The sequence below is a fragment of the Strix aluco genome, chromosome 1, assembly GCF_031877795.1.
Source record: "Strix aluco isolate bStrAlu1 chromosome 1, bStrAlu1.hap1, whole genome shotgun sequence".
NCBI classification, from domain to species: domain Eukaryota; kingdom Metazoa; phylum Chordata; class Aves; order Strigiformes; family Strigidae; genus Strix; species Strix aluco.
The window spans coordinates 10018338-10034792 of NC_133931.1; positions in this window are offsets into that span (position 1 = coordinate 10018338).

Below are 16455 nucleotides of genomic sequence, written 5' to 3' on the forward strand. Positions count from 1 at the left end.
CTTGTTCTCTATATTTCGGTCCCACTAGCTTTCAGTAGTATGACATGACAATGACATGACATCATAAGGGAGACAATTAATCAGCCTTGTTTGTCTTTGCTGGGAAAAACATCTCTTGGATCATGGGCTGGCTACTGCTGCAGTAGAGTTAACAGTATAGCAAACAGCCTGTGCTCCATTGTCCATGTGTTCATTCTGTTCTCATGAGGAAAACCCTTTGTGTCTTCTATTACACACATAGTCTGCGCCTCGCCATTCATGGGCATGCAAAAACAAGTGATGTTATTGCACAAGCCCATATCATACTCAGCTGCGGACACTGTTCTAGTTCATTTGGAAAAACATACACCACATCTGGCAAGACTGGTATTCCTTTTATTAAAAACAATGTGCTGCATTTTGATCTGACTCCTGTTTTGCTAAAGCTGTGCAGCTGTTAAATGTAATGCATGTGAGTATTAAACAGTGCTTTCTCTGTGCTCATGTGAACACATGCATGTGGGGAATTGGCAAGTCTTTCTGTCTTAAAAGACAAAAGGGAAGCATTTGAGCTTGGGACAACACAAGAAGAACTTGGACAATTGGATGAATTCGTGAGCAAGATGGAAGTTCTCTCTGCCGTGCTGTGAAGTGTGGCCAGATAGCCTTGGGCAGACTTGTCACACACACAGAGGGAAAAACAATCCATCACACTTTTCCTCAGCCATAACTTTCATCTGGCAAAATAACTTTCACCAAATAAAACAAATGCTGATGCTGTCTATATAACCAGACTGCAGAAAGGTAGCCCTCAGAAGCCATGTCTGACACCAGGTGGTGCATGAGGTAAGCAAAAAGTTGGTAGAAGACGCCCCACATCTGCCTTAGAAACCTTACAGCCCCACTGCAGCTCTTCCTGGCATCAGCGAACTCCAAAATAAACCATGCTGAACATGAAGAAAAATTCTTCAAGGTTGAGTAATACTCTGTGTCCATTGCAATCACATTCAACATCTGCCAGCCTCCTCACCAGGCTACTACAGTGCATCTTGCTGTAAGAAAAACAGGGCTTGAGTTACCTCTACCCCAGGACTACTTTGCTGGTCAAGTTCTCTTAGACTGGCAGCTATACTGGCAAAGTTACATTGCATTGGTATAATAAAACCACTCCCTTGAGGGAAACAGCCTTTACCCTTAAAAGACCAGATATTTCCAGCAAGGGCATCTATAACAGGGAGCAGGAGAGCAGCGTTGTAATGGCTAAACTTCCGCACCCAGCCCAGTCACATCAAGATATGACTAAGCAGGCAGAAGGGCATCATGGAGATAGAATTCACCTGGGATGTGCTTCAGCTGGGATTAAACCCCAGGAAAAACATTAGGGCTATATCATAGCCGGATCAGTGCTGTGCTTTCTGAAGTCCCACTGAAATATACACATGAATCCATACCCTCCCTGTAAGTAGAGGTGCAGGCTGCCTCTTCTTCTCCCCTCTTTACAGGCCACTATGTAATTTATTTGCTTAAAATAAAGGTCAAGGACAATACAGGGGCAAAGTAGTCCCTAAAGATAGGGCCTGCTGTCTTCATTGCTCTGCAGTTCCCTGGCCTGAGACATTATCAGAAAAATACCAAATTGTAGACCTGGACTTCATAATCAAAGCATGACATTTTTAAAGAAACCAAGTTCCTAGCCCAAGCAGCTGAAAAAAAAAAAAAAATCACGTTTCACATGTGAACATCTTTCATTGGACAGTGTCCTGTATTCAGAAGCAATATTTTCCTCTCTAATCTCACTGCAATCAAACCTTAAGTTACATTGGGCACCTTAATCATGACATCTAACATAAATGTCAACTCTGTTAATTCTTTCTGTGTGGTCCAACTTAACAGAAACCTCACAGTAGCTATTATTATCATGGGCATATTTCACAGCACCCAATTGCTTCTCATCCAGAAATCTCTGTCTCCCTCAGATCTCTGTGATGTTGCCATGAGCCTGCAGTAAAAATTACTGCACTCAAGGAAGAGGAAAGCAAAATATTTAGGGCAGCTTAGAATAAATCAAACTGAAATAAGACTTTGTTTGGCAGCCACACGGGTTTTTTTAAAAATTTAATTCTGGGGAGGAGAAAAGAAAAACCTTTAATGTTTAAGATTTTTCTCAGTCTGTGATCTGCCTCTTAGGTAAGCTTGGTAATGCAGGTGTTTTGATGGAGAAACTAGGTCAAGTTTCTCTGAGACGTGGGCAAGGCCTCAGATGTTACTTAGCATTGTAGGAGTCTGTGGAACTTCCAGGCACTGCGGTGAGGAGAGGACACAGAGGCAGAGCTGTTCTCATGTGGGTACCATGGCAGACAGTGCTAGTGGCTGGGGTAAAGGTCTACAGATCTTTAATTTGCATCTCCCCCCTCCCCAACCCTGGGAAATCTGCTGCTGAGAACTGAGCTAAAGTGCCCTCCTGAAAGAGCTAATTTGCATCTAGCAGAGTGCGATAGAAAATGAAGAGGCTTTCACTAGTTTCCTGATTGGGTTTCATGTGTCACCTATTTAATCCAAAAAATAAGTGCAGCATGTAAAGCACCACAGATCCCTCTATGAGATGAAAACCAGCTTCTCCAAAATGAGTCCAGATATGTCAGACAAGGCACAGACCAGACAGGGCTACTTCCTCCATCAGAGGCATCCGCCTCTCCCTTGACAGCTAGCAGACCATCACAAGGCCACCTGGGACCTGGCCCCATCCTGCATGGCCACAGGGCAGCACTGAGAAACGGTCCCTGCCATCTTCAGCCCAACCAGAAACCACCCCACTTCACCTTGAATGGGAAGCTGGGTCATGCTGAGAGCAGGAGAGATCCCGGTGGTGTTTCCGTCAGGCTGCACACCCTGGCCATGACAAAAAAGAAAACATATTGAGCCCTGTCATTGTGGAGCAACACGATTTCCTGATCTCTCCTGATCTCCTCCCTTTCCACATATCTGTTTCCTTTCAGAGCAGAGCAGAGCAGGCTAAGCACTGACCTCCAGGTTTCCCTCTGGTGCGCAGACGGAGGGACAGCAGAAGGCACCAGCACTGCTCTGCAGTCCCAACACAACCACCCTCTTCTGCCTTTCTCAGCTGCAGGTGATACCAGACTACAGCAGCCCAGCCAACTGACCAGACCATGCAAGAGCAGCATGTCACATCGTGGCACAGATGTCAAATGTGTCCACAACACCAGTTCCCCAGGGAACATGAGCTAGAGGACTCCAAGTGCTGCACCATGACAATTAAAAGTTGGAGGAGCAAACTGTCAGTCAGGCCAAAGACCCTTTGTATTAGGTCATTGTTAATACCCCAGTGGTCTGCTGTTTCCAATCCATTTCAGGTGCTCTTGCTTCAGCAGCCTCTCCATTCATGACTCACTGACCCAACTCTGTTGGTGATAAAATGTTTCCAGACAAAAGCTCCTTCTTGACTCAACCACCCTGACAGGAAAAGAGAATGAGCCTGTAAGCATGACCCTTTCCCGTGCGCGTGCCACATGACTCACCTTCTTCACAGATCTCCTTCCCAGAATAAGAAGGAAAAAAAAAAAAAATAATAAAGGAAATACAGCAAGAAGAAAACCTCAGAAACACCTCAGCAAATAAGCAAGCACCAAAGATCTAAAAACAACTGCTACAGACAGCTCTACAAATCTTCATTACAATATTGTCACACAAGGTTATCATGAAGAAGCCTTGGAAATACAAATAGCATGGTGTGGTGTGAGTAGTGTTTCCAAGAGGACAGTGAACCTCAGCATTCAGGAAACTACTATTAGTGAGATATTTGTCAGGCCACACTCATGCTGCAAACATCTTAGTGACCTGCAAAAAGCATCCAAGAGAGAAGGTAAATGAGCTTCTGAGCTTTGTGTCACTGTACCTTATATCTGGCTAGTAGCTAAGTCAAACTCAGCTGAATACCTCTGCGGAGCCCCAGCTGACTGCCTGCAGCCCTTATATGAGCAGCAGTCATGAAGAACCACATCTCACTAGTACCACTTATGGCAGTAAATTAAAATTTGGCCCTGGTTTAGCCAGGTATTTATCTGGAAAGGAAGAGTGGGATTCATCCAAAGAGATGAAGGTAACTAAAATATAGACAAGTGCATCTCAGTCCATCACTGAGTATCCTCTAGTAATGAAACGAGAGGAACTGGCACTTGGAGGCAATAATTCACCCACCCTAAAGTAGGCAGCAGATCTAGGGGAGCTTGGAGGGCTGATGTCTCCCCTGACAAGCTCAGGTGAAGATGTCAAACAGGAGGGGAAAATTCCCATTCCCACAGGCTGGCACATGCTGCAATACAGCTGGCTCATGAGGTCATGGACCCCAGGTCCAGGTCTGGTGATGCCCTGAATGAAGCCAGCCACCAGACTTCCATTAAAATCAAAGTCACCAAAGAATTGGGGGAATTAAAATATGTTGCCAGACTGGTCAGATTTGGTCTGGTTTCATAATTTCCTAATTCTTCTGACAGCTGAAGCTTTTTCATTTTTTTCTTTCTTGAAGCAATGGGGTTTCCTCACCTTTGCTGGGGCTGGCATAGGACACTCGTCCAAAATCTGACATGAAAACAACCTGGATGAATGAAACACCAATGGAAAGACATGGAGGGGAAAGAAAAGAATATTCAGAAAAACAGCAAAATGAAACCGCCTTGGCAGCCCTGAGCTTTTCACACTTGTGGTTGCAAAGATAAATTCCTTGGTCAGTTCTGGAGTGCTGAATACATGGAAAGGGCCCTTTTTATCCCATACCAGAACTAAGTCCAAATAACTGCCAGCTGTCCCTTATGTGAGGTCCCCCCTCCTTTCTCCCTCTCTGAGGAGTCCATACTGAGCAAACTTGCCCTGACTGCTCTCCCTCTGTGATCCTTTGGGAAACCCAGCGAGGGGGAGAGAGAAGACCTCTGGTATCATTACAAAGGCAGAATATGTTGCATTTATGCCCATAAGGAGAATTACTCCCTAGACACTATGCCTGCTCTCCAAAAGAGGCAACAGCTTTTCCTCTAATGTTGTTGTCGTGTGGTTTGCACTGAAATCCTGAAGCCTCCTCCTCCAGCAGCTGAGCAGACAAACCACAGGCCAGACGTTTTCTCTGTGTTTCAGTTTTCCTCTTAGCAGAGGGGATAATAAAATTACCCAGCACTCAGGAATGCTGTAGTTTTAATTCATTAATATCTATAAGGAGCTTAGTGATCCTCAGCCATAAGGGGGTCTGGAAATGCCTGCAGAAATGCTTTGCATCTTGTTGCTGTGCTCTGACTTTCAAAATTTCCCTACTGAATCCACTGATTCAAACAATTTGAGTTCTGAATTTTCTGACTCGACAAATTCGAATCAGCTTTTCACAATGATGCAAGGAGTAAAAACATGCTCTTTGTCAGGGAGAGGAAACGGGGAGCAGCACTAGGCTATCTGTATGCTGCATGAGTCAGCCACAGTTTATGCACCTGCTGTGACTTACAACTCTGAATGCACTTGGAGATGCTGGTTTTGCAAACAGATGGATTTTGTAAATCCTGTTAACGTTTCTGTGTGTAAGAGCTTCCCAGCAGAAAAGCAGCAAGGCCACGTGAGTATCGGATCCACTTACCCTTATAGATTTTAGAATAGTAACTTCATTTTACTCAGGCTGGAGGTATAAATAGATTCATCATAAAGTGGGCACCTGTTTGTGTTTGTGAGAATGGTGACTTTCAGGAAATTAAATTCTAAATTAACTGCTCTAAGAGGGGAGATGTGTGCCTCTGAAGACACATCAGCCCTGGAGAGCTCAGTTCAACCATACTCCAGCAAAATAACCAGTTTGGAGATAACATGGGGGCTGCATGTGCAAACTGCTTGTTGTGCTTTCTCTCGATCATAGGGTTTTATTCCAAAAAAGTTACTGGAATGTTTTGTTCTTGTAAGGTTTAAGCAGCTTATGCAGGCAAAATTGCATAACGCATTTGCTATGTAAGCTTCAGTCTTTGACATGTACTGAATTCTTTTTCCTTTGTGCATATGCAGTCACCTTTTGCAGGGGATGGGTCCTGAGAAGTAAATAAGGAAGCTGTGCCTGATAAGAAGGGAAAAAGGGTCCTGGGAGCTGCTATTGGAAATACAAGAGAAAGGGGGGCAGCAGAAGCACAGCCTGTATGTCAGAAGTTTATACACGAGATTGCTGAAATCCTTCCATTCACCTAGGCAGGGAGGCTGTCACGGGGCAGGGTGTGCAGATGCCACACATCGGGCTGTGCGTCCCATCACCTGCTGAATGCACTGACTGTCCTGAAATGACCCAAAATACACAGCAAAAGAAGGCAAAAATGGAGAGTGGCGAAGGTTAGTGGGCTTCAGCCATCACAGCAGGACACTCTTTGTCACCCCTGGAAGTGGCCTCTCTTGGCTACAATCAGTCTTTGTTTGTGGGTTTAAGCATGGCCATGGTTTGGGAGGAGGAGGTGGGAACTGCTAAAAAACTCACCTTTTGTATAGTTGTGAAGAGACCCTCATACTGGTAGGTACTGAAGTGCTCAGGCAGGGAGGTGGCAGTCCAGCTGTGACCCCACCGCCTAAGTGCAGAAGCTGCATTAGAAGTTGGTGTCCAACAGGTTGAACCCAGGTCTCAGGCTCACCTCTGTTTAGAGACATGTAACGGCCCTGTACTTCCCCACATTGCTCTGATCATCAGTTATTGAATGCTAGGACCTGCTGCATACTGTGAAATCCTAGCTGTTGTTATTGGAATTTATTATGTGGGCAATTAACATAGACAATCCCATTACCACTGGTGGGATTTATATGAGTAAATCTCACATGTGTTATTCTCCTAGAAAAACAAGCGATCAACTTTTTGGCTTGGCCTAAGTTTCCAAAGATAAATGTATTCCCTCATTTATTACTAACTACACAGCTTGTGGCCATGTGGTGTGAGTATAAACAAGCTGAACAAATGTCTAGTATGGGAAGGAATAAAACGTTAATGCAAAAAATTGATTTGGTGATCTCTTTGCAGCCAGTGAGCCAGATATTTCATTGCCAGGTCTGACTATGTAAAATAGTAATTGTGTGATTAGCACTTAATGACTGGAGTTTGTTTCTTTTCCTTCCCAATCATTAAAGCCATGATCTGCTAAGAACATATTTATAATTTCTGAATATATAGGCAAGCAAATCAGAAACCACAACAGCCTACTCGGATTCTATTTATTTCTCTGCATTGACATGCAGTAGACCTTGCCAGATAAAGATGTATCCAGCATGGTAGCACAGAGGACAAAGAACAAGGAGATGGGGCAGTACCTGAGCTGTCACCCTTCAGAAATACCAAGCACACAATTACATCCATCCAGAGGAAGATGACTGGGGTAATGCTGCTGTTAATGCTGGGGGACAGTGTCATACGCAGCAGCCCCCTGCTTGCCGTGCACTAGACACAACTCACACCCCCGAGTACAGACATTAACCGCACGAGACTGCCGCAGCAAATCCCCACCTGGGCAAGACCCAAAGCACTTCTCCAATCCAGTCTTGGCCACAAAAGACTTGCTTTGTGAAGTGGTTTCCTGCTTCCCTCCCCCATTACTTTCTGCAGCATTTCAGAGCTTGCGGAGCAAGCCTCCACTTCAACCAAAGGGCCTGGTGCCCTTTTCACCCTGTGTAGGTATGCCTTTTAGAGCAGCTACAGTCATTATTTTGCTTTTGACTACATCTGTAGCATTTCCCGGTCCTGAGACATCTGACTCTTCACCACCACTCATGCTGCAACAAGTGGTGCTTGAAGAGGGCCTGTTGAGGACCATGGCTGGGATTTTCAAAGATGTATAAGGGGGTTAGGTGCTTACTTCCTGAGGTTTTTCAGGAAGAGAGGATGGCTAATTCCTTTAGTTATGTCCACTTGTAAAAAAAGAGGCTCTCTGCACATGGCGTGCAGCAAGGATGCTCTCCAGCACCCGGTGAACTGACCTCTGTGAGCACATTTATGTTGCTGCTCATCACTTGGCGCAGGGCAAGATATATGTAGGCTTTGTGCCAAAATAACTGCAGAGATTCTTGTTCTTGTTCTGCTGGAGGAAAATCCCAAAACAGAACAAGTTACAGTTACGGATAAATATTCATCTGGCATTCAAGAGAAATGCATAGATGCCTCTTGAGTTGGTTTCCATCTGTTAGTGATGATCCCAAGTGCTGTTACAGGAAGCAGAACCCAACCAGCTAATTCGTCCCTATTGCATTACGCCTCCAATGCCAAAGCAGAAAGACTGTTTCCTAACCTGGGTCTGTGTTACCAGGCAAACTGTCTGCCTGAGTGATGGGCTTTATTATGAGCAGGAACAGTGCCAGTGCTTTGACTCTGTAGGCAGACGATGACCACAGCAAGTAGGAGGGTGGCATGGTCGAAGGGAGCAGCGCATCACTCCTGGTGTGTCTCCTTGCTAAAGAATGGTCCTGCTAATGCCCATGGGTGGACGAGCCAGACCCCACCATATCAGTTAGAAGCAGTGTTGTCACACAGCCTAGATATAGAAAATGATGCTTGGGTCAAAGGAAAAACCTGTACTGGTAAATAAAACAAGCCAGGACACTTTGCATGTTCTTAAGGGCAAGTGAAGTGATGCAGCTCACATCCACTGAGCTCTGCACCCCCAAACCAGAACAGCTTCATCCTTTCTACCTGCTGGACCCTGCTGTCCTCTGAGCTGTGCCACAGCACCTGTGGCAACAGTGGTTGGGATAGATAAAGCCTTTGAGGGAATGTGCTAATTAATAATTTACAGAGAGGGTTTCCAGCCTATGTCCTGATCCTGTTTGGCTCGCTAGCCTAGGTGTAGCCAAAGGGCCTGACTCGGGAGTCAAGCCCTTTGGACTGAGAAGTCCAAAGCTGACTTTTCTCAGCACTGTGGGTTGTGCTGAGCCTGTGAGTCTAAACTGGGAATTCCCAACGGGACCTGAATTCTCCCATAATTAGTAAGGGAGTCTGGAGACCGCGTACTGTCCCACTTACAGCCCATTTCCACTGGACAGGCAGTGAGCCCAGATGGCTGGTTTTGATATAAAACACATTTTCCCTTTTTTTGTCACTCCTTCCCTGCTGCTCATGTGTTTTCTTCACCCGGCTGTGACTCCCTCCTTATTGCAGCCTGACTGTGGCCATGACTCCAGATGACATGGCAAGACGGCCATAAATATGGGGCTTAATATCTGAGTTTGATCCAACACACCACCGCAGATCAGTACCAATAAATAACATAAAACTGGGTATACAGGAAAGGAAATGGATAGAAATCTCCCTAAATCCAACTTCAAAAAGTGGGAAAAATAACCTACTAAGATGACTTTACTTCTGGTTTCGTATTTCCGATTGATACTACCGTAGGTGGACATGCAAAAAATTGTAGGTGTCCTGCTGAATTAAATTTGGAGGCAACCGATGATGCTGTGTTACATTATATATAATGTCTGTCTAAAGCAGTTGAATTTATTATAATGCTTTTTTTTTCCCCTTAAAACCCTCATGTCAAGCGCAATAAGTTGATAGAAGAACTCCCACTCACTTTAGTAAATTTTGGATCAGATCCTGTGGGATTAGCCCACATGAGCTTTACAGAGCAAGGACTTGCACACAGCAGTAACAGATTAATGAGACCATTTCTGTAACCAAGCATTTGCCGACAGGGGTTAAGTTTGCATGGCCAAGCACTAACAGACTTAAGTCATCATCTTAATAGCCTGTGCATCCATTATATTGAAAGTGAAATGAGCACATCTGGGTGCCTAGAGATGAAAATGATTAATAAAGGGAAAAAAAAGGCAGACAACTGAGCAGGTAAAGTGAAGAAACCATATGGAGCGTATGGGACTGTCATTGAAAGAGTCATGCTCAAACCTGGGGAGTTTATGGATCCAATGAGTGGCGTGTGCTCTTGCACAAACATGCCACACTGACAAATGAGACCAGTGTTTGGTTTCCATTTGAGCACTGGTGTCAAAGCTGTACCGCTGACACAGAAGTGCAATTCCTGCTCGCTTTGGTAGGAGCTGCCCATACGTGATAGAGAGTACAGTGTGAGTGGTAGGGTCCAGGTCGAACCACCTAACATGAGGAAATTGGGAGTTAAGTCTAACAATTGACTGCATGCACAGAGAGAGGGTTTAAATAAACATGCTTTGGTGTGGGGACAGGCGATATGTTTGGAAATCTGGGCAGGCTCTTTCTGCCGTCTGTGTTTTGTTTCTGAATCCAATGCTATCATAATGAATAAGCTGTTTGCTCTTTCGACTGCACACCACATGACAGCTAGTTTCCATCCAAAAGCTTTGGCCCCTGCATGTAAATTGATCCTGTAAAGTTAACTCCTTTGTTCAAGAGGTTAAGTATGTGATGTATCAATTGGGCTTTTTGTGTAAAAGCCACAGAGCAATATACTTACTGAGCCATATGTGTATTGCAGAATAATTTGCAGTAAAGGTATGCGGAGGAGCAAAGATGGATCACACAGAAAAAATGTAGGCTCCAGTTCAAGAAAGTATCCATTTAGAACAGAGCAGAATTTAAGCATATGCTTAACTGCCACTGAAAAATGGTTTCAATCACATGTTTCAGGTTAAGCGTGTGGTTAATGCTGGCCCTAATAAGGAGGAATTCAGACACATGCTTGAAACTCTGAACTGGTGCAGGGGTTACAAAAAGGCTTCTGGAGTCTGGGCTGACCAGACCAGGAATCCAAATTTGCACCCAGTCTCTACTAAACATGCCAGGGAGACCCACAAGGGGAAGAGAAAATCTGAAGAAAACAGCAGGATCATCTGGAGACACTTCAGAATGCCAAAAATGCATGCCAGGTTTGATCCTAACCACAAGACAATTACACCTTCCTGGGATGCAGCAGCACAGCCAGGAGCTTCACCACTCCCACATGGTACCTCTGCTTGCAGCCTCAGGGCAAGTGGATGCTGAGGACACCAGCCCTGGACTCACAAGATCCAGTTGTTCTTTTGACTCATTCTTTGGACATGACCTTGGGCATGTTCCCACTGCAACACAGTGACTCTAGTATCTGTCCCAGCCTCCCATATGACAGTGGAGGACCAGGAGATGCTCTCAGACATGGGGGGCCACAGAAGTCCCTATTGTAGATGATACTTCATCCTATATCCCGGTTGCTGTCACCATAAAGACTTTCCAGGGAGCAAAAGGGGCTTCTGTAAAAGCAGCTTTGCCACAATGGAGAATTCAGAATGAACCAAGAGGGAAAAAGGAATCTTCCTTGCAGGAAACAGGACTGGTTTTGCATTGTCTTCTTCAGTGAAAACAACGTTGCCTAGGTAGAATGACGTCTCCTCTGACATCTTAATCCCTGCCGCCTACCCTGCTGGCAGTGGGATCATATGCATCTTTGGCAACAGACAATTGGCATTTTCAAAACACGTTAAATTCTTCCTTCTGCTGCAGTGCATCTGGACACAGATCGTACTGGCAGTCTCGCTCAACGTTATCATTTTATTAGAAACTCTTGAAGGAGCATATTTGTCTTATCCCTTCAGCTTTTTGTTATCTCTCACTGGTAGCAAGAACCAACAGCCAGCAAGGTACCTTCCAAAGAAAATAGAGGCACAGCCTCTGCCTTTCAGAGCCATCAATCCCTTTAAGATCCTTTGCAGTGTTGTGAAATAAGAGAATCAGAAATCTAACCCCATCGTTGTGAAAATGTAAAGGTACTTTTAATATTTCTCTTATGTGTGTCTGTATGTGTGTGTGTGAGTGTGTTTAGCCTTCATGTCTTTAATAAGGAGATTTATTTTTTCCCTTGTAAATGGGTAGACTTGGAAAAGTGTTCTCCTTGATTTTCCTGCCTTAATCTAGTTCCTGCTCCAAGGTGTTGCATCACATCAGCCGTGCTGTTAAACACCTAACATGCTCTTCCTCCTCAGCAACCCTGGATTAAGCAATTCCTATGGATGCACGAGCAAAGCCTGGAACAGCACCGGCTGAAAGTGCTTGCAGGGATTTCAGGAGTGCAGTCAGGTTCTTGTCTGATCTAAACTGGCGGAGCTCCGCTGCCTTCCTCAGAGCTCTGCCAACTCATACCAGGTGGGGATCTGGCCCTCTGCCTTTATTAATTACCATACGCACTCAGAGATGAAAAATACGTTTATCACGAAGCAGAGAGAAACCCATCAGCTGCGTGAGCTGCCAAAAGGGAAGGTGTTTGCTTGGCTCGGCTCAAAGGGGCATCACTTTGGTGACACTGGACACATATCTGCCAGGAGCTGGTTAGCTCTCATTGATGCTAACCGGAGGTGACGGAGAGAGACCAGACAGCTCTCTGGAGTCCCTCCCTGCCCCATTCTTCTATGATGTCTGTTATTTAACAAGGGATCAAGTCTTCCCTGTTAGTACGAATTATACCAGCCAAGGCCAGGCAATGCCTTGCAGGAGCAGACGGCTCAGCAGGCTGTGCAGCTCAGTTCAGACAAGATTTTGAGGACAATGTTGGGCTTCTGGATATTGGCGCTATGGAGGGGGTGACCTGGAACTCCCAGTAGAGTAGGGTTACACGCAGTGAAGGTGGTGGATGAATTCAGAGCAGCCAAGTTTCCCCAGGCTTTTCTCTGTCTGGTTTGGGAGGTTTCACATGGATTAGGGAAGGATTTATCAGGCTGCAGTGCCAAACCAGTGTTTATCAACAGTATCCTTTTTATTTTTTAATTGTGTCAGAGATTTCTAGCTGGCATCTCTCTCTCCAAACCTGGCCAGTCAGTGGAAATGGAAGATTTATTCCCAGTCTTGGTTTCACAGCTGAGGGGGGCGGTGAGAGGAGGGCTGAGGTTTCTTTTGTCTGACTTTAAAGAGATACCCCCTCCTCTTCATCTGCTTCCATCTCATCCTCCTGGCTGGCAGACATGGAGGCTTCCTTGCCAGGGCTGGGGAGGGAGGGGGAAGCAGACAATGGCTCCCTTGGTGTGAGCATCGGTAATAACACAAGGCCCCCTCAGATGCACACGTGCCTTTCTGTTGACTGCTGTGGGAGTTGACTGCATATTTTAGGAGACAATTAGGCCAATGCAGTGTACACTGCCTATTCAATCTTCATCTCCAACCCCGGGGAGCAGGAGGAATGATTTATTAGGGAGAGAGACTTAACGTCTTCTGGCTTTGGTCAGCTGTGATGTGAAAACAGCCTCATTGAAGGCAATTAGTATCAAACTCTAATTAAAAACAAAATCTTGCATTGGTTTGCTTGCAGACAGCTACTGCACTGGAAGCACAGTCTTGCAGGGGGAGGATGTGGAAAGCAGGAGAGGAGAAGAAAGAGAGAATTGGGGAGTGGGCAGGGACACAGCACAGAGCATCCTGAGGTGGCCCATCACCCCCAGCTCCCACTCACACTAAGGGCAAGCGTGGGCTCAGCCCCTCACAAGGGATTGCCCAGAAAGGGAAAAGTCTCCACGCTGCTCTGCTGGGGCTGTGCAAGGACCTGAAAGGCTCAAAAGAGACAGTTTGGGTCAGCTGGTGTGTATCCAGACAGTGCAGGAGAGACTAGTGCTGCTCCCCGTGACAAATCCTTGTTAATCCTCCAAAAGTGGAGACGAAAACTAAACAAGTGATGCAGCTTGGGATTGCAAACAGGCTTGGGTATCATTGCTCGACCTCTGGCTCCTGCCCAAGTGGGGCTGGCTAATCCTCCAGCACTCCCGCAAGGTTTACACCACCAGAAATCCTGTCCTTCCATAGGTGCCAGGATGAGCTGTGCACCCCTTTGTGCTGGCTTTGCCTGCCAAACCTTACACCCTTGCTGCTGCCCTGAAGCACAGCATGGAGCCCTACATTAGCACTCTCATTAAAAACGTGCTTGTTCCACTCTTGTGCCTGGCCCTGTGTCAGGTTCTTTTAGTGACATTGATTGAAACCATTGCAGAGACGGTGTTTTGTGCTCTGCACTTCAATGTGCTCTCTTCTGGGTGTCCTACCCTAAGCCAGAGGCTGCAGAATGGGACACCATGTGTGTGTGAGTGACAGGGAGCCCCTCTGAGGCTGGGTTACAGTGGCCCATTAGTCCTGTGGTGGGGGTGGTCCCCTTGCCCGCCAGCCGCCTACAAGCAATGAGCCCCTGGCAGGGCTCCTCATTACACACTGTGCTGCGGGGGACATGGAGACTGCACCTATATTAGTAAATTAAACATGCCCAGGATGCTTCTCTGGCAATGAGGCCAACCAGTTTGGAACAGCCTGCAACCATACTCCTAAGTTTTTTTGCTCTCCAAAACAGTGTAACTTCTTCCACGTTGCCTACTGGGAGAGGTTGTTGACCCATGGTAATTCCTGAACTGTGCTGGGGACCTTTCTAACAATACAACAGTGCAGACAAGTTCCAGTGTTTGGGAAAATCCCCTGGCACTATTTCATTTATCAGTCAAGATGTAGATTAGACATCTTCAGTATATTCAGGTGACCACAAGACTTCTGTGACTGAAGGAGCCACTCTGAAGCACCAATGATACAGGAGAATTTCGTAGGGCTGCTGTTCTGGGGAAAGCAATCACTGCTTGAGCCAAAGCCATTACTAATCTGAGCATGAGTCTATTCAGCATGTTCACATCCGCCACATCTGCTGCAGGCAGCGGCTGTGGGTTTCTCAGTGCACGCCTGCCCATCTGCTGAGCACTACACAGCATCGCACACCGCCACCGCGCTCACACCTCCCTGCCCCAGCCCGGCTTCCTACACGCGAGGAAGGAGCCAGAGCCGGGGACCGCAGGTGTTTCCCGCGCAGCCCCGCTGGGATGCTGCCAGCAATGCCTCGGAAGCCCGCCAGCAACATCAGTGAGGGGATGGATGTGCCAAACGGGCCCGTCATGCCGTCGCCTTCCACACCACCCGTTTGCTCTGCCTGCCCGACTGCCTTTGCTCTCGCCGCACATTAGACCTGTGAACAGGCTGAACAGAAACCCAAAGCAAAGCTGGCCCACAAACATTACGCATTGTTTCTTATACAGGAAGATAGATTATTCCAAATGCTAGGAAAATTTGGATCTGGAGTTTGCTCCTTGGGCTTATTCAGAGCTTTTTAAAAATTTAATATATTTCAGTTAAGTCTCCATATGCTTCATCATAGCTTAATAAATCAGATGACACATCATATACAGCTGCCATTGCAGTCACAGTAAGCAGTAATGTACAGTGTGTGGTACGGTTGCAATAATGTACACTGTGGTAAGAGAAACTCATTGACAAGTCTGTACTAAAGGAGGCAATCCCACTTGGTTCTGGTAAGATGTCCATATAAAGAAGAGGCTTCCTTATTTGAGGTTTCAATAAAACTTGGGTTCCTGTTCCTAAAAGGAACAGATGTATGTCATCATCTGTCCGATTTATTCTGAGATGTTTTTCACCTCAGGTCTGCCTGCATCCCTGTGAATCACTTCCTCAGAATTATGTGCGGATATTTAAAATGTATGCTTGGTATATATTTAAAAAACTGAGATAATTGCCAGTTTTGGGTTCCTTTACTATAGGCTACCGAAAAGATTTTGAAGATTAACTGTTTTATTAGACAGCAAGGACTAGATCTTCAACTGTATATACTGAGGCAGTCTCATTGCAAATTCCCAGATATGATTCTTATCTCACTAATGCATACATCTTCAGCCTTAAGCTACACTCACTTTTTCTGCATCCTGGGAGAAATCCAGTGGGAGGAATAACAAGTTATGTATCCTAGTGTGGGGGAGATGCTTTCATAGCACCTGCCCTAGAGCCCATTGAACGCAGTGAAAAGCTGTGCTTTGATTTTAGGATCAAGACTAAGCCTGGCACAGCAAAGCACTGCTTAAACAGGTAATTAACTTTAACCATGTGCCTCATTTTCAGTGACTTCAACAAGACTCAGAAATGAGATTTTCCAGAGACTGATTTGAGGACATGGGAAGCATGTGGCTGATTCAGAGCATGGCTGCAGTTGTTTCATCTGCAGAAACTGGAACTGGGGTTGCACTGAGCGATGCTGCTAAATACCTGCTGCCTTTCCAGGGCAGATGCTCTCACTGAGACTCAGTCCATCGCACCTGAGAGCCATAGCTTTCAGATGCTGCAGTTAACCTGTCACAGGCCCTGTGGAAAAGTCGTTCACAACTTAATAGGAAATTCCAGCCATGCTAATGCTTATTTTGGGGCTTTTTATTAATTTTAACAGGCAATTACATAAAAAATGTTATAGAATAGATATGAAATCTGCTGAATTTCAGGGGGTAGTTCCGATTTTTATTATGGCCATCTATCCTTGAATATCCTCATGGCTTAACTAATATTATATTCTCAAGTACTTTTCCACAGAGGAATCTGTCATTTGTTTTCTTTACAGTTCTAACTGAGCAAATATAGATAAAATAAAGTTTACTGCGGCACAAGGGAGACTTGAATTTGAAGTCAATTGCTTGATATTACAAATACCTGGA